Source organism: Staurois parvus, unplaced genomic scaffold (genome assembly GCF_062004578.1).
Source record: "Staurois parvus isolate SC_StPar_1 unplaced genomic scaffold, SC_StPar_1.0 ptg000145l, whole genome shotgun sequence".
Classification (NCBI taxonomy): Eukaryota; Metazoa; Chordata; class Amphibia; order Anura; family Ranidae; genus Staurois; species Staurois parvus.
This window is the reverse complement of record NW_028317941.1, coordinates 15,315,100-15,337,864: the sequence shown is the minus strand read 5'-3', so window position 1 is coordinate 15,337,864 and position 22,765 is coordinate 15,315,100.

The following is a 22,765-nucleotide window of genomic DNA, read 5'->3' as shown; positions in this document are numbered from 1 at the left end:
GTGCTCCCAGCAATCAGAGACTCAACCTTGCAGCCAGCTAAACACCTGAAACTGCTTACACTGGTGTATTTAAGGGATGGCCAGACCTGCAGACTCTGCCTTGGTGTGTGTTTTTCCTGGGCCCTGTATCCTGTTCCTGCATCCTGTTCCTGTTCCTGTCTTGTCGCTGACCCTGCCTGATCTGACCTCTGCTGACTTCTCCTGCTCTGACCCCGGCTCGTTCCTGACCATCCCTCTGCCTGACCCTCTGTACCACTCTGCCCACTACCTGCTTAACCTGGCTTGTGACCCCGACCATTCTCTGCTTGCTCCCCCCTGTACCTACCTGCCCGATTGATATTGACCCGGCCTGCCTGACGACGCTTCCATTGTATGTACTGTTATCTGTGGGTGGTTTGGTTTGGTTCGTTTGCACTGTGTTATGTTTTAGTATTGCACTGCGTTTATGTTTGTATTGTTAGTGTTAATAAATTACATTGTTTATAACATATCTGAAGTCTGCGTTTCCCTGCGTCAGTCACACACCTCTGGTCATACCCGGGAGCCCTGACAGAAACACAGCTATACCTAACCTAACTATACAAATCCTAGCACATATCTAGGAGGGAGCTACATCAGTAAGACACCGAAAGAAAATGCAAATAGAACATGTTATTTTACTTTTTATGTCACTTTGGCTTCTCTTTTGCTTTCATCAATTTTGTAACAGTTTCCTGTAGTTCTGTAATGGGTTTCTTCTTGTTAATTATAAAATGGTTTATGGTTATCTAACCTATATGAACTGGTCAATGATGATTTATTGAACTTATTAAATGACTGAATGACTGAATAAATTGAATATTATGTGTATACAGTACATGCAAAATCTATATATGAACTACTTAGGAGGGTAGAACAAATACCAGAAAAGGGAAAGTACAGTAGAAGGAAGTACCAGCTTATCATTTAAATGCAAATTAAGAGAAAAAAAATAGATATGTAAGTGGGTTTTACCCCATCTAAGGCCAAATGAAGGTCAAATATTATGCATGTAGTAGCTATCTTCCTAACAGAGTAACATTTCTAGAGGAATTATTGATGGACCTTAAAGGACATCAGTATCACTGAATGGTATCTTGAATGTTGCATAGTACGGTAACTTGGAGTGTCCATCCAGAGCAGCTTAGAAAGTAAACATGAAACAGTAAACTGTATGTGCGTATTGCAACAGGATACATTCTCATTCCTTGGTATAAAAGAAGGAATACTTGTCACTTGAGCTCATTACAGACCATGAGGAACCACGGTAGTGACCAAGACCAAACAAATTTAAAAAAGCAAAGGTGAGGATATTGCTGAAATGCGGTAGGCTCAGGGAGATTTATGCCCTGGGAGCTGATTTTTTTTGTGTGCAGCCTATTTGGGTCCAACAAAGAAGTGAGTTTTCCCCTGATAGATGACTCACATTTTTGCAGGGCTGATCATATTGTATGAAATCTGCTTGTCCATGAGCTGCATCTTAATAGACAAGAAGGCTGCAAGTTGATTTTGATTGGCTGCAGAGAAATCTGGAAATATGGTAACAGAATTACAGTTATACTCTAAAACACCTTTATCTCTAGCAGCTTTAAGTAAAACATCTGCATCACGAAAGTGCCGTACTGTAATCAGGATAGGCCTATGCGGTGTCCCAGGTGGCAATGGGCATAATGGCATTCTGTGAGCCCTTTCAATAGAAAATAACGGAGACAATATTTGAGGGCCAAAAGTTGCAATAAGCCAATGTTCCATAAATGATTCAGCACTCCTGTCTTCTGATCCCCCAGGAAATCCAAAAGTGGTAAGTTATTGTGGCAAAGATAATCCTCTAGATCAGTGGTTCTCAACCCGTGGGTCGTGACCCCTTTGGGGGTCGAACTACCCTTTCACAGGGGTCGCCTTAGACCATCGGAAAACACATATTTCCGATGTGTAAAGAGCAGCTGCTGTGTAGAAAGCAGCTGCTGTGTAGAAAGCAGCAGCTCTGTAGAAAGCAGCTACTGTGTAGAAAGCAGCCACTGTGTAGAAAGCAGCTACTGTGTTGAAAGCAGCAGTATTGGAGGTAAAACGACACTTCATGAATTATAATTACTGGGTAAATAATTTTATGGTTGGGGGTCACTACAACATGAGGAACTGTATAAAAGGGTCGCGACATTAGGAAGGTTGAGAACCACTGCTCTAGATCATTTAGCTTATCCAAATTAGCAACATGTTTCTGTAGATCTTTAATAGTGTTCCCTAGAGGAAGTACTGTATCCTTAATCTCTCCTATACACTGCTCAGCATAAGTGACAAGGTGGCAAATGTTATGTACATCTTGCTTAAGAACAGAGAGATCTATTCTGACTGATTCATAAAGAGGAGTTAAGGAGGCCTGACAGTGATGAATAGCTTCCATAATTTGACATAATGTAGGCTCAGTACTGTTATCAGGTGAAATAAGTAGTTCAGGGCTCAGTTCTGTGTAAGAGGACTGTGATAAATTGGGGACACTGGTAAATATTTGCAGTTTGAGAGGGTGATTCACCCAGTGGTGCATTTTAGTTTAGTGCTGGTCTAGGCAAGAGTAAAATCTAGCGCACCCACATGCAAATTGGAGGAGAGAAGGAGAGAGAGAGATCGAGAGCTCACCTTACCAGCTGTCCAGAATGACACCCGCCTGCAACCCCGGGAGCCCTTATCAGGAAAGCCCAACGTCTTCTTTCTTCACTGATCTCTGCCAATGATCCAGGAACGAGAGTCAGGCAGCCTCTCGCAGATTCCATCCCATGTAGTGGACACTGCTGCAGTCTCAGCTCCTGTGTAAGGAAGTGTCTCCGGAGATGATTCACCCCCTTTCTGCACCATTCTCAGGAGCTCCTGCTGTGCCTGTGCCTTACCTGCTCCCCATCCTCAGTCACTGGCTGCGACATGTATCACTTCTGACAGGGGGAGATTCCACCCCCCTGAAAAATGCCACCCAAGTCAAATGCCTTGTTTGCCTCGCTGTAATCATGCCCCTGGACTCACCCAGCATGGAGCATCTTGTGCTGCTGTTACATTCCGCACGGAGCTTGTCCTTGTGGAGAACCGGTGCCATCATGATGGTGCTTCTTGGAGAAGTGAGCCAGCCTTTTTTCAAGGGCTAGGGTGTCTAACTGCCCAATTTTTCACCGTTATACAGAATCTTCAGCAGTAGTGGCAGGAATGATGTGTAAGGGAGGCTAGGTTGTAGCAGCAGGTCAGTGCAGGATCACTGGACCCAGACAGAGCTCTGAAACCACACTGCTCACATCCCAGAAGTCAGCCATGCCCCCACATTGAATAATTCTTGATACACATACTGTATATAGTTTGCCATTTTGTTCACTATCCCCTGTTGCTGGGTTGTGATATTGATATTGTTGTTAGTGCTTTAACCAATATTTCTTTCCAAATGATTTTTGTCTCTAAATAAATCTCCTCTTTTGTGAGTAACAATGTTTGTTGATGTATCTTGGGTCAGTTATGTGTGACTCATCAATGGAGAAAGACAGAATAATCCATTTAACAGTGGCTCCTTTGGGGGTCATCATTACACTACCATTCCGGAGGGAGAAAGAAATGCACCCATTGAAAGAGGTGTGAAAGAATTGCATTTGCAGATTGTGACAGGATCCTCTCATGCCCAATGATCAGATCTCTGAAAGGAGGATTAACAGTGGTGGAGGCTGCCTCAGTTGTTTTTCCAACCACAGAGGAAAGGCCCAGCTGCATGAGGCAGTCACAGGCAGTACCTAAACCATATAATCATGAGCACAGTGGCTAAATGGTTAGCACTTCCGCCTGGCAGTACTAGGGTCGTTGGTTCAAATCCCAACCACGGCACCACCTGCGTAGAGTTTGCATGTTCTCCCTGTGCCTGTGTGGGTTTCGTCCGGGTACTCTGGTTTCCTGCCACACTCCAAAGACATGCTGGTATGTTAATTGGATCCTGTCTAAATTTGCCCCAGTATATGAATGTGAGCTAGGGACCTTAGACTGTATGCCCCTTGAGGGTTAGGGATTGATATAAATGTACAATATATATATGTAAAGCACTGCGTAAATTAACGGTACCTGAAATAAATAATATGAATTCAGGTTATCTAGGGTCCATTGCTGATGCAGACACTCTTCAAATTTAGGATCCATTCCATGGATTATTGGGTGTCCAGGTTGGACCACTGGCCCGAAGCCAGAAGCTCCAGTATGCAGTGGAGCTTCTGGCTTATCCTGCAACCAGTACGCTGTCTCTTAGGGTCTTCATTACAGCAGGTGATTTCATGAAAGTTCCTGCAACTTTTCTTGGCCTTTCGCCATTGTTAGCTCCTGCCACCTCTGCTAGACTGAAACCATTACCAGTTCCTGCCACCTCTGCTGGACTGCCACAATTACCAGCTGCTGCATTCTCCTCTGGCCTGCCACTGCCACAATTACCAGCTCCTGCCACCTCTGTTGGCCTCCCACCAATACTAACTTTTGACACTTCTTCAGGTCTACTGCTGACACCATCACCAGCACATACCATCTCTCCTATCCTACTGCTGCCACCATTGCTAGTTACTGGTTCCTCTGGTGGCCCACCACCATTATCAGCTCCTGAAACTCTGCTGGCTGGCCACCATTCCCAACCTCTGCCACCTCTGCTGCACTACTACCATTACCAGCTCCTGCCACCTTTCCTGGCCTGCCAGCTCCTACCATTCATTTGCCGCTGCTACTGTTACCAGTTCCTTCCACCCCTGCTGGCCTGCAGCTGCCATCTTTACTAGCTCCTGCCATCCATTCTAGCCCACTGCTGCCAACATTACCAGATAATGCCACCTCTCCTGGGCTGCCACAATTTCCAGCTCCTGCCACCTCTCCTCTCCAGCCACTGCCAGCATTACCAGATCCTTCCACTTCTCTTGGATTGCCACCATTACCAGTCCATTGCACCTCTGCTGGCCATGCTCCCCTGCTTTGTCATCTAGTGTAATATTTTCTCCCCCCTTGCTAGCTGTCAATTTTGTTTTTAAAGTGGCCATGCGGGGCTCTGCCCACCCAGCTGCGTCACTCATTCAATCTGGCTTTGATCTGATGCTTTGAAGGGCAGAGGAGAGATCTGAGGTCTAATAGACCATAAAGAGGACCTGCTACTGCTCCAGTTATCATAAGGGATGTTGTTCATCCCTTCTGATAGCCATTAAAGTGATACAAAAAAAATTAAAGCAACAGTGCAAAAATGGAAAAAAAAAATTAAATAAAAGTAAATTAAATAAATAATACAAATTTTTAAAAAATTAAAGTGACCCTGCCCCCCCCCCCCCCCCATGCTTGTGTGCATAGGCGAACGCATATGTAGGTCAAGGATATACACCACACATGTGAGGTATGGCCGTGAACATTATAGCAAGAGCAATATTTCTAGCACCAGACCTGCTGTGTAACTCTGAAGTGGTAACCTGTAACGGCTTTTAAAGCATTGGCTATGGAGATTTTTAAGTAATGTAGTTTATCACCGTTCCACAAGCGTCCGTAATTTTAAAGCATGACATGTTAGTTATCTATTTACTTGGCGTAACATCATCTTTTATAAAAAAAAATTAAAAGAGCACTTTTTAATCAGAGTATAGCATAAAGTCAGTTAAACTCCTGGAATATTGATCTAGTCCGTTAAGTAGCAGAGGGGGTTGTTAATCAGTTTCAGCTGCTTTGGTGTTAATGAAATTAACAACAGGTGCACTAGATGGGCAACAATGAGATGACCCCAAAAACAGGAATGGTTTTACAGGTGGAGGCCACTGACATTTTTTTCCTTACTCATCTTTCCTGACTGTTTTTCATTAGTTTTGCATTTGGCTAAGGTCAGTGTAACTACTGGTAACATAAGGCAATACCTGGACCCTACAGAGGCTGCACAGGCAATCCAACTCCTCCAGGATGGCACATCAATACGTGCCATTGCCAGAAGGTTTGCTGTGTCTCCCAGCACAGTCTCAAGAGCATGGAGGAGTTTCCAGGAGACAGGCAGTTACTCTAAGAGAGCTGGACAGGGCCGTAGAAGGTTCTTAACCCATCAGCAGTACCGGTATCTGCTCCTTCGTGCAAGGTGGAACACATTGAATGCCCCCCACGCTCGTCTGACCTAATTCCAATAGAACACTATAATAATATAATTAAAAATATAACAATATCATGTTTTGGTCCATCTGATGCCGCGAGATTGCACCTCAGACAGTCCAGGAGCTCAGTGCTGCCCTGGTCCAGATTTGGGAGGAAATACCCCAGGGCACCATCTGTCGTCTCATTTGGAGCATACAAACTACTGAGTACCATTTTGAGTTGCTGCAATGAAATTTCAGCAAAATGGACTAGCCTGCTGCATCATTTGTTTCACTTTGATTTTCGGGGGTGTCTTTGAATTCAGTCCTCTGTAGGTTGATCATTGTCATTTCCATCAAACGATGGAGCATCTTTACGTTCCTAACACATTACCCAGTTCATATCAGTATAGATATCCAGCATAATATTTTTCACCATTAAAATCAGATATATTTTCAAAGCATTCCTTTAATTTTTTTTTGAGCATATATATATATACGTATATATATATATTTAAAATGTTTGGTGGTAATTTTCTAGCAAAAAAATGCTGATTTTTACATGTAGGAGAGAAATGTCAGAATTGGCCTGGGGCTCAAGTAGTTAATAAGGGTTCGCAATTTTAGGATATTGCAATGGGTTCAGCCAAGACCCTGTAAAGTAAACATTTACAACCCTCATAATAATGGGAAGCATAAATCTCTATTACCATTCCCAGGGGTGGAGCAGTGTTTACTAGCTTGTCGCTCCATCCTAGCCCTACAGTTCAGAGGATTCCTACGGCAGATCAGGCCTGGACAAAAGTAGACAAAAGTGGTCACTGCCAGATCTAGAGGGGTGCTGGGGTGGGCTATGCCCCCTCAGATTTCAGCTACACCCCTCCAAAGCCAACCACCACCCTCCTTTGCCCTGTGCCTGGCTTCTGAACCATGCAGACAGCAGTACTTTCCCTGTCCTTGCAGCTCTGTTACCTACTAAATATACTGCCAGGCTATGCTGATGATCAGGTCAGGGAGCCAGCATGGTGGGGGGAAGCTGTCTGTAACACTCCCCTGCCATCTAACTAGGTGAGGTTGTCCCTAAGGGATCTGCAATATCTCCCAAGGCAGCTGGAGTTGGTGGGCAGGGGGGTGGCTGCCTCCTCCACTCCTGATACAGACTCCTGCACTCAGGCTGATCCTGCAGCTGAAGAAGGAGAAAGAGGAGGAGCCAACACAGCAGCCCTGGAGTCTTCATCACCAGCCATGGGGTAAGTGACTGAGCACACTGTCACTACCCTAGTGTGTACCCACTATATTGCCCTAACCCACAACTATACTGCCCTAGCCTACAACTACACTGCTCTAACCCACCACTATACTGCCCTAACCTGCAACTACACTGCCCTAACCCACCACTATACTGCCTTAACCTGCAACTACACTGCCCTAACCCAACACTATACTGCCCAAACCCACCACTATACTGTCCTAACCTGCCGCTGTACTGCCCTACCCACCACTATACTGCACTAACCAACCACAATACTGGCCAAACCCACCACCATACTGCCCTAACCCACCACTATACTAGACTAACCTACCATAATACTGCACTAACCTACTACTATACTGCCCTAACCCACCACTATACTGTCCCTATACTGCACTAACCTACCACTATACTGCCTTAACGCACCACTATAATGCACTAACCCACCACTATACTGCTCTAACCCACCACTATAGTGCCCTAACCCACCACTATACTGCCCAAACCCACCACTATACTGCACTAACCCACTACTATACTGCCCTAACCCACAACTATACTAGATTAACCTACAACTATACTGCACTAACCTACCACTGTAATGACTTTTGGACAGTTTATTGAGGAAAATGATATTATCCCAAATTGGGAATCCTAGCTGACTGTCATGGGTTAACATCCTCGGTTAATTTCAAGTGACCTTCCAAAAAGTTACCACACACAATGAGTGGAAGAGACTTGTTTAAGAGACAATGATATTCAAACACCACTATTTGGATGTCTGCAGGTGAGCCTACACCTGGACAAAAAGTGACAATGGCGAGAGGAAATCCTCATTGTCTTATCTCTCACAAAACCTTGGGAAGTGTGTGATGACCAAACAAACTTCTTGAAATGTCACAATAGCTATTGAATACTGAGGTTTAACTCCAGTCCAGTCTGTTTACCCTAATTACCCAACAATGGATGAGCTGTACAGCTTGAACTGTACATTCAGCACAAGGTAAAACCTGGGTCATTTAAGATACAAATAAAAATTTGGTTTATATCAATGGAAATATTATCAAGGGTATATTTCCACACACCAAAATCTACAAAGTTGGGTATTGCATCCCACTCAACTGAAGTTTGAAGTGATAAAATGAGGTGGTTTGTGAATAAGGTAATGTCTATATTTCCAAAAGAAATCAGCCATTCCAATACAGTTTAGGTATCAGAAAAATGTATTCACACCTTTCTATGGTCCTTATCCAAGAATTAGTAGTGAAATTAACTATACTTGAATAGGACATATATTTGATACATCAAGACTAGAGATGAGCGAATCGAAGTATCCGAAGTGGAATTCGAGTCGAATTTCGGAAAAATTTCGATTCGTGCCGAATCCGAAAAACAGCCTAATTCGGACGCGCGAATCGAAATTTTTCCGAAAATGGCGGCTGACATGTGCGGCGACGGAGCGGGGATGTCGGGGAAGGCGCGCAGACAAGGCGCGCTGCCCCATAATGCATTCCTCAACGACATGTGATCGCATCAGCCAATCAGCAGCCAGCCAGCCAGCACTGTGTAATGGTCGAGGTATATATAGCGGCCATTTTGGAAATCTTCATTTGCCTGCAGTCATTGAACAGAGGCAGACCGCTCTGTACTAGGGACAGGGACAGAGTTAGGGCCACAGAAACGAGAATTGGGGACAGAGAGAAGTTACTTAGGGACAGAGAACCATTACTCAGGGACACAGACTTGTTAATGAGGGCCACAGAATCGTTATTTAGGGACAAAGAAACGCTAGTTAGGGCCACAGAATTCATACTCAGGGACAGACAGAATTGTTACTCAGTGCCAGAGAATTGTTACTTAGGGCCACAGAAACGTTATTAGGGCCACAGAATTTTTACTCAGGGACAGACAGAATTGTTACTGAGTGCCAGAGAATTGTTACTCAGGGACAGACAGAATTGTTACTGAGTGCCAGAGAATTCTTACTCAGGGCCACAGAATTCATTCTCAGGGACAGACAGAATTGTTACTCAGGGACAGACAGAATTGTTACTGAGTGCCAGAGAATTGTTACTCAGGGACAGACAGAATTGTTACTGAGTGCCAGAGAATTGTTACTCAGGGACAGACAGAATTGTTACTGAGTGCCAGAGAATTGTTACTCTCACAGACACAAAATTGTTACTTGCACAGACACAGAATTGTTACTTGCACAGACACACAATTGTTACTCAGGGCCACAGAATTCATACTCAGGGACAGACAGAATTGTTACTGAGTGCCAGAGAATTCTTACTCAGGGCCACAGAATTCATACTCAGGGACAGACAGAATTGTTACTCAGGGACAGACAGAATTGTTACTGAGTGCCAGAGAATTGTTACTCAGGGACAGACAGAATTGTTACTGAGTGCCAGAGAATTCTTACTCAGGGACAGACAGAATTGTTACTGAGTGCCAGAGAATTGTTACTCTCACAGACACAAAATTGTTACTTGCACAGACACAGAATTGTTACTCGCACAGAGACAGAATTGTTACTCAGGGCCACAGAATTCATACTCAGGGACAGACAGAATTGTTACTGAGTGCCAGAGAATTGTTACTCAGGGACAGACAGAATTGTTACTGAGTGCCAGAGAATTGTTACTCTCACAGACACAAAATTGTTACTTGCACAGACACAGAATTGTTACTTGCACAGACACACAATTGTTACTCAGGGCCACAGAATTCATACTCAGGGACAGACAGAATTGTTACTGAGTGCCAGAGAATTCTTACTCAGGGCCACAGAATTCATACTCAGGGACAGACAGAATTGTTACTCAGGGACAGACAGAATTGTTACTGAGTGCCAGAGAATTGTTACTCAGGGACAGACAGAATTGTTACTGAGTGCCAGAGAATTGTTACTCTCACAGACACAAAATTGTTACTTGCACAGACACAGAATTGTTACTTGCACAGACACACAATTGTTACTCAGGGCCACAGAATTCATACTCAGGGACAGACAGAATTGTTACTGAGTGCCAGAGAATTGTTACTCAGGGACAGACAGAATTGTTACTGAGTGCCAGAGAATTGTTACTCTCACAGACACAAAATTGTTACTTGCACAGACACAGAATTGTTACTTGCACAGACACACAATTGTTACTGAGTGCCAGAGAATTGTTACTCAGGGACAGACAGAATTGTTACTGAGTGCCAGAGAATTGTTACTCAGGGACAGACAGAATTGTTACTGAGTGCCAGAGAATTGTTACTCAGGGACAGACAGAATTGTTACTGAGTGCCAGAGAATTGTTACTCTCACAGACACAAAATTGTTACTTGCACAGACACAGAATTGTTACTCGCACAGAGACAGAATTGTTACTCAGGGCCACAGAATTCATACTCAGGGACAGACAGAATTGTTACTGAGTGCCAGAGAATTGTTACTCAGGGACAGACAGAATTGTTACTGAGTGCCAGAGAATTGTTACTCTCACAGACACAAAATTGTTACTTGCACAGACACAGAATTGTTACTTGCACAGACACACAATTGTTACTCAGGGCCACAGAATTCATACTCAGGGACAGACAGAATTGTTACTGAGTGCCAGAGAATTGTTACTCAGGGACAGACAGAATTGTTACTGAGTGCCAGAGAATTGTTACTCAGGGACAGACAGAATTGTTACTGAGTGCCAGAGAATTGTTACTCTCACAGACACAAAATTGTTACTTGCACAGACACAGAATTGTTACTCGCACAGAGACAGAATTGTTACTCAGGGCCACAGAATTCATACTCAGGGACAGACAGAATTGTTACTGAGTGCCAGAGAATTGTTACTCAGGGACAGACAGAATTGTTACTGAGTGCCAGAGAATTGTTACTCTCACAGACACAAAATTGTTACTTGCACAGACACAGAATTGTTACTTGCACAGACACACAATTGTTACTCAGGGCCACAGAATTCATACTCAGGGACAGACAGAATTGTTACTGAGTGCCAGAGAATTGTTACTCAGGGACAGACAGAATTGTTACTGAGTGCCAGAGAATTGTTACTCTCACAGACACAAAATTGTTACTTGCACAGACACAGAATTGTTACTCGCACAGAGACAGAATTGTTACTCAGGGCCACAGAATTCATACTCAGGGACAGACAGAATTGTTACTGAGTGCCAGAGAATTGTTACTCAGGGAAGACAGAATTGTTACTGAGTGCCATAGAATTGTTACTCAGGGACAGACAGAATTGTTACTGAGTGCCAGAGAATTGTTACTCTCACAGACACAAAATTGTTACTTGCACAGACACAGAATTGTTACTCGCACAGAGACAGAATTGTTACTCAGGGCCACAGAATTCATACTCAGGGACAGACAGAATTGTTACTGAGTGCCAGAGAATTGTTACTCAGGGACAGACAGAATTGTTACTGAGTGCCAGAGAATTGTTACTCTCACAGACACAAAATTGTTACTTGCACAGACACAGAATTGTTACTTGCACAGACACACAATTGTTACTGAGTGCCAGAGAATTGTTACTCAGGGACAGACAGAATTGTTACTGAGTGCCAGAGAATTGTTACTCAGGGACAGACAGAATTGTTACTGAGTGCCAGAGAATTGTTACTCAGGGACAGACAGAATTGTTACTGAGTGCCAGAGAATTGTTACTCTCACAGACACAAAATTGTTACTTGCACAGACACAGAATTGTTACTCGCACAGAGACAGAATTGTTACTCAGGGCCACAGAATTCATACTCAGGGACAGACAGAATTGTTACTGAGTGCCAGAGAATTGTTACTCAGGGACAGACAGAATTGTTACTGAGTGCCAGAGAATTGTTACTCTCACAGACACAAAATTGTTACTTGCACAGACACAGAATTGTTACTTGCACAGACACACAATTGTTACTCAGGGCCACAGAATTCATACTCAGGGACAGACAGAATTGTTACTGAGTGCCAGAGAATTCTTACTCAGGGCCACAGAATTCATACTCAGGGACAGACAGAATTGTTACTCAGGGACAGACAGAATTGTTACTGAGTGCCAGAGAATTGTTACTCAGGGACAGACAGAATTGTTACTGAGTGCCAGAGAATTGTTACTCTCACAGACACAAAATTGTTACTTGCACAGACACAGAATTGTTACTTGCACAGACACACAATTGTTACTCAGGGCCACAGAATTCATACTCAGGGACAGACAGAATTGTTACTGAGTGCCAGAGAATTGTTACTCAGGGACACCTAATCGTTGAATTAAATAGTATGTCAGACAACATGCAGAGGAGTGGCAGAGGAGGCAATGTTTTAGGAGCGAGCAGACGTGGCAGCAGAGGAAGGGGTCGAGGCAGCAGTATTCGCAGCCAGAGGCCAGTGCTCCCGGTGTCATCCAGCGGTCGTGTCTCCACCGACAACCCTGCCGTCATTGATTGGTTGGCTCGGTCGTCTTCCTCTTCCCAGGTCACCTCTGACACCTACAGCCAACGGTCGGTGGGTACGTCAGACACAACCGTTAGTTGGCATGGCCCGGGACCAAGCCCACTGAAATCACGTGTCCTCTACCTGCCCCTGTCCTTTGCTGTTCCCTCACCAAGCGAAGTATCGCATGCTGTGGGCTCAGCCCCACTGTACAGTGAGGAAGAGCTAACAGAGGGCGGTCAGGAACGGGGGGAGACATCGGCCTTTTCAGCAGCCAAGCGAACAAGTACTGGCGAGGAGAGTGGCTCGGTAGCCGGTCTAGAGACAGGTCTGTCTCCTGACCCAGACGCAGCCGAGGGGGCTAGTAGTGAGGCGGAGACCCTACTTGATGATGAGGAGGTTGATCGCACTTGGCAGCCTCGTCGTCATCAGGCAATTTCTTCCGCATCATCAGGAGAAGAGGGTGGCAGCTTGGCAGCGAGCAAAACAGTCGGTGGGTTGCCCAGGAGACAGCAGCAGGGTCGCATCAGTGTCAGTGGAGCCAAACGTCCACGGAGTAGAGCACCAGCTCCACTGCAGCCTACCACCACGGCCAGTAGTGGTGCCGGTGCGCACGGAGGAAGTAGCAGTCAGCCAGTGAAGAGTAGCGGGGGCAAAGTTTCCTACTCGGTGGTGTGGCAATTTTTCCTCAAGCCGCCCGAGGAAGTAAACGTAGCCGTATGTCGACTATGTGGCCAGAAATGCAAGCGTGGCCAGGGGGCCCATGTTGGGACTACAGCGTTGCGTCAGCATATGCAGCGTCACCATTCGGTGGCCTGGGAAAACCGTGATAAACATACGGCGGTTCTGCCTGCCCCAGCCCCCGCTCCATCACCCGCTCCGTTACTTGCTCCGTCACCCGACGTCGTCAATCGCCCTCTATCAGCCAGTCAAGGCTCCAACACCTCTGCTGAGGGGAGTTGTCGCTCATTGGCATCTTCCGCTCGTTCAGATGCTCCTTCTCCTGCTACTCCTCTTCTCGGATTCCGTCAACAGTCTTTCTTGGAATCCGTATCCAAGAGACAACAGTTTGCGAGCACGCACCCGACGGTGCAAAAGCTGAACGTCCTCCTGTCCAAGTTGCTGGTGCTGCAGTCCCTCCCTTTCCAACTGGTGGACTCAGCACCTTTCCGAGAAATGATGGCTTGTGCCGCGCCGCGGTGGAGAGTGCCAAGCCGTCATTTCTTTGCCCAAAAGGCAGTGCCAGCCCTGCATTCACATGTAGAAGAGATGGTGGGCCAGTCTTTGAGCATGTCGGTCTCTGCCAAAGTGCACGGCAGCGCCGACGTGTGGAGCTGTAACTACGGTCAGGGACAGTACATGTCATTTACGGCCCACTGGGTGAACGTGGTGCCGGCACAGCCGCACCAGCAACTTGGACAGGTCACGACGCTTTTGCCTCCACGTTTGCACGTCCTTGGTCCAGCAAGCATGTCCGCCTCTACCACCTCTTTTTCCGCCGTGTCCTCAGCCGCCACCCCCGTGCCAAGTCCCATTACCCGACCGGCATATCACATGTGCAGGGCGCAACGGTGTCACGCTGTGCTGCACCTGGTATGCCTTGGCGAACGTAGTCACACAGGGGAGGAACTGCTGAGTGTAATGAACAGAGAAATCGACAGATGGCTGTCTCCGCGCAAACTAAAAATCGGAACCATGTTGACTGACAACGGAAAGAACATGGTGTCTGCTCTGCGTCAAGGAAGGTTGTGCCATGCGCCATGCATGGCTCACGTGTTCAATCTGGTTGTCAAGCGGTTCCTAAAATCCACCATCCCACTGCAAGACATCCTTAAAATGTCACGTAAACTGTGCATGCATTTCAGCCATTCCTACACCGCAAAGAACACCCTCATTGAGCTGCAGCGGCAGAACGGAATTCCACAGCATCGCCTGATCTGCGACGTTGCAACAAGGTGGAATTCAACCCTACACATGTTAGACCGCCTTTACGAGCAGCGAAAGGCCATCACCGATTTCCTGATGTTACAAGCGGATAAAGGTACTCCCCTGTGTAACTTAGATGTCAGCCATTGGCAGCTCATGCGTGACACCTGCCGCTTGCTCAGGCCCTTTGAGGAGGCCACGCTATTCGTGAGTCGGCAGGACTATGGGATGAACGACGTCATTCCTCTGTTGCACGTCCTGGAACAAATGCTGTTAACAATGGCTGGTCAGGGTGCGGTAGACGTGGCGCACAGATCTCAACGCCACATGACCCCTGTGGGGGCAGGACAGGAAGAAGAGGAGGAGGTAGAGGAGGACATTTGTGCTCAGGAATTATTGAGTGAAATGGGTGGTTTTTCCACTCAGCGGACAGGAGTGGAGGAGCAGGAGCATCTGGTAGAGGAGGAGGAGGAGGAGACAGAGGACCCAGACGCACCGTGGCAGTATGCTGTGGAGATGGAGGCAGGGAGTCCCTCGCATTCCTTGGCACAAATGGCCCATAGCATGCTCGGTTGCTTGCGTAGCGACAGCCGAATAATAACCATCAGACAGAGGGATGACTTTTGGCTGTCCACCTTGTTGGACCCTCGCTACCGGTCCAAAATGGTGGCCTTTTTCACACCTGCTGAGAGGGAGGCCAAAATTACGTACTATAAAAACCACCTATGTAGTCAGTTGGTCTCTGCCTTTGTGCGCCAACGTCCATCCTCAGACACTGTGGGCCCTGTGCGCTCGCGTTCCGCTGGCATGGCAGCAGGGGAGGGGTGGGGTGGTAGGAGCAGTGGCAGCTCCACCAGCAGCGGCTGCCTCAGTCTGCAGTCGATGATGAGTAGCTTTCTTCACCAGCGCAGTGAGGAAACTACTAACCAGCCGCAGCAGCAGCAGCAGCATCAGGTGGACCTGGAGCAGGAGCTCAAACAACAGGCTTGGGCCTACTTGGACAGCACCCTGCCAACCGAGGTAGACAATCCCCTTGACTACTGGGCAACGAAACTTGACCTTTGGCCCCAACTAGCTGAATTTGCCCTTGAAAGGCTGTCATGCCCGGCCAGTAGCGTGGCATCGGAGCGCGTGTTTAGTGCGGCAGGAGGTATTGTAACTCCGCGGAGGACACGACTGTCCACCCAAAGTGTGGAGAGACTCACGTTTGTGAAAATGAATCAGGCGTGGATTAGTCTGGATTTCAAACCACCAGTTCCTGACACAACTGACTAAATCCGCCATGAATCATGCCTCAAACATGTGCCACTTTCAGGTCTCCTCACACTGCTGGTGTGTTGAATTTTTTGACATAGGGTGCTGGCAGATTACGGGCCTCCTATAGCTGCTGCCAGGCCCCTAATCTGCCATAGGCCCCTATATACCGCCTCCTCCTGCTGCTGCCAGGTCCAGAGTCTCTCATGGGTCCCTGTACGGCCTCCCATTGCTGCTGTCTCCATCGCCACACTCTGCTGCCATGTGCCACTTTCAGGTCTCTTCACACTGCTGGTGTGTTAAATTTTTTGACATAGGGTGCAGGCAGATTACGGGCCTCACATAGCTGCTGCCAGGCCCCTAATCTGCCATGGGCCCCTATATACCACCTCCTCCTGCTGCTGCCAGGTCCAGAGTCTCTCATGGGTCCCTGTACGGCCTCCCATTGCTGCTGTCTCCATCGCCACACTCTGCTGCCATGTGCCACTTTCAGGTCTCTTCACACTGCTGGTGTGTTAAATTTTTTGACATAGGGTGCTGCAAGATAACGGGCCTCACATAGCTGCTGCCAGGCCCCTAATCTGCCATGGGCCCCTATATACCGCCTCCTCATGCTGCTGCCAAGTCCAGAGTCTGTCATGGTCCCTGTACGGCCTCCCATTGCTGCTGTCTCCATCGCCACACTCTGCTGCCATGTGCCACTTTCAGGTCTCTTCACACTGCTGGTGTGTTAAATTTTTTGACATAGGGTGCTGCAAGATAACGGGCCTCACATAGCTGCTGCCAGGCCCCTAATCTGCCATGGGCCCCTATATACCGCCTCCTCATGCTGCTGCCAAGTCCAGAGTCTGTCATGGTCCCTGTACGGCCTCCCATTGCTGCTGTCTCCATCGCCACACTCTGCTGCCATGTGCCACTTTCAGGTCTCTTCACACTGCTGGTGTGTTAAATTTTTTGACATAGGGTGCTGCAAGATAACGGGCCTCACATAGCTGCTGCCAGGCCCCTAATCTGCCATGGGCCCCTATATACCGCCTCCTCATGCTGCTGCCAAGTCTAGAGTCTCTCATGGGTCCCTGTACGGCCTCCCATTGCTGCTGTCTCCATCGCCACACTCTGCTGCCATGTGCCACTTTCAGGTCTCTTCACACTGCTGGTGTGTTAAATTTTTTGACATAGGGTGCAGGCAGATTACGGGCCTCACATAGCTGCTGCCAGGCCCCTAATCTGCCATGGGCCCCTATATACCGCCTCCTCATGCTGCTGCCAAGTCCAGAGTCTGTCATGGTCCCTGTACGGCCTCCCATTGCTGCTGTCTCCATCGCCACACTCTGCTGCCATGTGCCACTTTCAGGTCTCTTCACACTGCTGGTGTGTTAAATTTTTTGACATAGGGTGCTGCAAGATAACGGGCCTCACATAGCTGCTGCCAGGCCCCTAATCTGCCATGGGCCCCTATATACCGCCTCCTCATGCTGCTGCCAAGTCTAGAGTCTCTCATGGGTCCCTGTACGGCCTCCCATTGCTGCTGTCTCCATCGCCACACTCTGCTGCCATGTGCCACTTTCAGGTCTCTTCACACTGCTGGTGTGTTAAATTTTTTGACATAGGGTGCAGGCAGATTACGGGCCTCACATAGCTGCTGCCAGGCCCCTAATCTGCCATGGGCCCCTATATACCGCCTCCTCATGCTGCTGCCAAGTCCAGAGTCTGTCATGGTCCCTGTACGGCCTCCCATTGCTGCTGTCTCCATCGCCACACTCTGCTGCCATGTGCCACTTTCAGGTCTCTTCACACTGCTGGTGTGTTAAATTTTTTGACATAGGGTGCTGCAAGATAACGGGCCTCACATAGCTGCTGCCAGGCCCCTAATCTGCCATGGGCCCCTATATACCGCCTCCTCATGCTGCTGCCAAGTCTAGAGTCTCTCATGGGTCCCTGTACGGCCTCCCATTGCTGCTGTCTCCATCGCCACACTCTGCTGCCATGTGCCACTTTCAGGTCTCTTCACACTGCTGGTGTGTTAAATTTTTTGACATAGGGTGCAGGCAGATTACGGGCCTCACATAGCTGCTGCCAGGCCCCTAATCTGCCATGGGCCCCTATATACCGCCTCCTCATGCTGCTGCCAAGTCTAGAGTCTCTCATGGGTCCCTGTACGGCCTCCCATTGCTGCTGTCTCCATCGCCACACTCTGCTGCCATGTGCCACTTTCAGGTCTCTTCACACTGCTGGTGTGTTAAATTTTTTGACATAGGGTGCAGGCAGATTACGGGCCTCACATAGCTGCTGCCAGGCCCCTAATCTGCCATGGGCCCCTATATACCGCCTCCTCATGCTGCTGCCAAGTCCAGAGTCTGTCATGGTCCCTGTACGGCCTCCCATTGCTGCTGTCTCCATCGCCACACTCTGCTGCCATGTGCCACTTTCAGGTCTCTTCACACTGCTGGTGTGTTAAATTTTTTGACATAGGGTGCTGCAAGATAACGGGCCTCACATAGCTGCTGCCAGGCCCCTAATCTGCCATGGGCCCCTATATACCGCCTCCTCATGCTGCTGCCAAGTCTAGAGTCTCTCATGGGTCCCTGTACGGCCTCCCATTGCTGCTGTCTCCATCGCCACACTCTGCTGCCATGTGCCACTTTCAGGTCTCTTCACACTGCTGGTGTGTTAAATTTTTTGACATAGGGTGCAGGCAGATTACGGGCCTCACATAGCTGCTGCCAGGCCCCTAATCTGCCATGGGCCCCTATATACCGCCTCCTCATGCTGCTGCCAAGTCCAGAGTCTGTCATGGTCCCTGTACGGCCTCCCATTGCTGCTGTCTCCATCGCCACACTCTGCTGCCATGTGCCACTTTCAGGTCTCTTCACACTGCTGGTGTGTTAAATTTTTTGACATAGGGTGCAGGCAGATTACGGGCCTCACATAGCTGCTGCCAGGCCCCTAATCTGCCATGGGCCCCTATATACCGCCTCCTCCTGCTGCTGCCAGGTCCAGAGTCTCTCATGGGTCCCTGTACGGCCTCCCATTGCTGCTGTCTCCATCGCCACACTCTGCTGCCATGTGCCACTTTCAGGTCTCTTCACACTGCTGGTGTGTTAAATTTTTTGACATAGGGTGCTGCAAGATAACGGGCCTCACATAGCTGCTGCCAGGCCCCTAATCTGCCATGGGCCCCTATATACCGCCTCCTCATGCTGCTGCCAAGTCCAGAGTCTGTCATGGTCCCTGTACGGCCTCCCATTGCTGCTGTCTCCATCGCCACACTCTGCTGCCATGTGCCACTTTCAGGTCTCTTCACACTGCTGGTGTGTTAAATTTTTTGACATAGGGTGCAGGCAGATTACGGGCCTCACATAGCTGCTGCCAGGCCCCTAATCTGCCATGGGCCCCTATATACCACCTCCTCCTGCTGCTGCCAGGTCCAGAGTCTCTCATGGGTCCCTGTACGGCCTCCCATTGCTGCTGTCTCCATCGCCACACTCTGCTGCCATGTGCCACTTTCAGGTCTCTTCACACTGCTGGTGTGTTAAATTTTTTGACATAGGGTGCTGCAAGATAACGGGCCTCACATAGCTGCTGCCAGGCCCCTAATCTGCCATGGGCCCCTATATACCGCCTCCTCATGCTGCTGCCAAGTCCAGAGTCTGTCATGGTCCCTGTACGGCCTCCCATTGCTGCTGTCTCCATCGCCACACTCTGCTGCCATGTGCCACTTTCAGGTCTCTTCACACTGCTGGTGTGTTAAATTTTTTGACATAGGGTGCTGCAAGATAACGGGCCTCACATAGCTGCTGCCAGGCCCCTAATCTGCCATGGGCCCCTATATACCGCCTCCTCCTGCTGCTGCCAGGTCCAGAGTCTCTCATGGGTCCCTGTACGGCCTCCCATTGCTGCTGTCTCCATCGCCACACTCTGCTGCCATGTGCCACTTTCAGGTCTCTTCACACTGCTGGTGTGTTAAATTTTTTGACATAGGGTGCTGCAAGATAACGGGCCTCACATAGCTGCTGCCAGGCCCCTAATCTGCCATGGGCCCCTATATACCGCCTCCTCATGCTGCTGCCAAGTCCAGAGTCTGTCATGGTCCCTGTACGGCCTCCCATTGCTGCTGTCTCCATCGCCACACTCTGCTGCCATGTGCCACTTTCAGGTCTCTTCACACTGCTGGTGTGTTAAATTTTTTGACATAGGGTGCAGGCAGATTACGGGCCTCACATAGCTGCTGCCAGGCCCCTAATCTGCCATGGGCCCCTATATACCGCCTCCTCATGCTGCTGCCAAGTCTAGAGTCTCTCATGGGTCCCTGTACGGCCTCCCATTGCTGCTGTCTCCATCGCCACACTCTGCTGCCATGTGCCACTTTCAGGTCTCTTCACACTGCTGGTGTGTTAAATTTTTTGACATAGGGTGCTGCAAGATAACGGGCCTCACATAGCTGCTGCCAGGCCCCTAATCTGCCATGGGCCCCTATATACCGCCTCCTCATGCTGCTGCCAAGTCCAGAGTCTGTCATGGTCCCTGTACGGCCTCCCATTGCTGCTGTCTCCATCGCCACACTCTGCTGCCATGTGCCACTTTCAGGTCTCTTCACACTGCTGGTGTGTTAAATTTTTTGACATAGGGTGCAGGCAGATTACGGGCCTCACATAGCTGCTGCCAGGCCCCTAATCTGCCATGGGCCCCTATATACCGCCTCCTCATGCTGCTGCCAAGTCCAGAGTCTGTCATGGTCCCTGTACGGCCTCCCATTGCTGCTGTCTCCATCGCCACACTCTGCTGCCATGTGCCACTTTCAGGTCTCTTCACACTGCTGGTGTGTTAAATTTTTTGACATAGGGTGCAGGCAGATTACGGGCCTCACATAGCTGCTGCCAGGCCCCTAATCTGCCATGGGCCCCTATATACCACCTCCTCCTGCTGCTGCCAGGTCCAGAGTCTCTCATGGGTCCCTGTACGGCCTCCCATTGCTGCTGTCTCCATCGCCACACTCTGCTGCCATGTGCCACTTTCAGGTCTCTTCACACTGCTGGTGTGTTAAATTTTTTGACATAGGGTGCTGCAAGATAACGGGCCTCACATAGCTGCTGCCAGGCCCCTAATCTGCCATGGGCCCCTATATACCGCCTCCTCATGCTGCTGCCAAGTCCAGAGTCTGTCATGGTCCCTGTACGGCCTCCCATTGCTGCTGTCTCCATCGCCACACTCTGCTGCCATGTGCCACTTTCAGGTCTCTTCACACTGCTGGTGTGTTAAATTTTTTGACATAGGGTGCTGCAAGATAACGGGCCTCACATAGCTGCTGCCAGGCCCCTAATCAGCCATGGGCCCCTATACCGCCTCCTCCTGCTGCTGCCAGGTCCAGAGTCTCTCATGCCATGTGCCACTTTCAGGTCTCTTCACACTGCTGGTGTGTTTAATTTTTTGACATAGGGTGCAGGCAGATTACGGGCCTCACATAGCTGCTGCCAGGCCCCTAATCTGCCATGGGCCCCTATATACCGCCTCCTCATGCTGCTGCCAAGTCTAGAGTCTCTCATGGGTCCCTGTACGGCCTCCCATTGCTGCTGTCTCCATCGCCACACTCTGCTGCCATGTGCCACTTTCAGGTCTCTTCACACTGCTGGTGTGTTAAATTTTTTGACATAGGGTGCTGGCAGATTACGGGCCTCCTATAGCTGCTGCCAGGCCCCTAATCTGCCATGGGCCCCTATATACCGCCTCCTCATGCTGCTGCCAAGTTCAGAGTCTGTCATGGGTCCCTGTACGGCCTCCCATTGCTGCTGTCTCCATCGCCACACTCTGCCATGTGCCACTTTCAGGTCTCCTCACACTGCTGGTGTGTTGAATTTTTTGACATAGGGTGCTGGCAGATTACGGGCCTCCTATAGCTGCTGCCAGGCCCCTAATCTGCCATAAGCCCCTATATACCGCCTCCTCATGCTGCTGCCAAGTCCAGAGTCTGTCATGGGTCCCTGTACGGCCTCCCATTGCTGCTGTCTCCATCGCCACACTCTGCCATGTGCCACTTTCAGGTCTCCTCACACACTGCTGGTGTGTTGAATTTTTTGACATAGGGTGCTGGCAGATTACGGGCCTCCTATAGCTGCTGCCAGGCCCCTAATCTGCCGTAGGCCCCTATATACCGCCTCCTCATGCTGCTGCCAGGTCCAGAGTCTCTCATGGGTCCCTGTACGGCCTCCCATTGCTGCTGTCTCCATCGCCACACTCTGCCATGTGCCACTTTCAGGTCTCCTCACACTGCTGGTGTGTTCCATTTTTTGTCATAGGGTGCTGGCAGATTATGGGCCTCCCATAACTGCTGCCAGGCCCCTAATCTGCCATGGGCCCCTATACCGACTCCTCATGCTGTGACGTTGCAACAAGGTGGAATTCAACCCTACATATGTTAGACCGCCTTTACGAACAGCAAAAGGCCATCACAGATTTCCTGATGTTAAAAGCAGATAAAGGTACTCCCTGTGTAACTTAGATGTCAGCCATTGGCAGCTCATGCGTGACACCTGCGCTTGCTCAGGCCCTTTGAGGAGGCCACGCTATTCGTGAGTCGGCAGGACTATGGGATGAACGACGTCATTCCTCTGTTGCACGTCCTGGAACAAATGCTGTTAACAATGGCTGGTCAGGGTGCGGTAGACGTGGCGCACAGATCTCAACGCCACATGGCCCCTGTGGGGGCAGGACTGGAAGAAGAGGAGGAGGTAGAGGAGGACATTGGTGCTCAGGAATTATTGAGTGAAATGGGTGGTT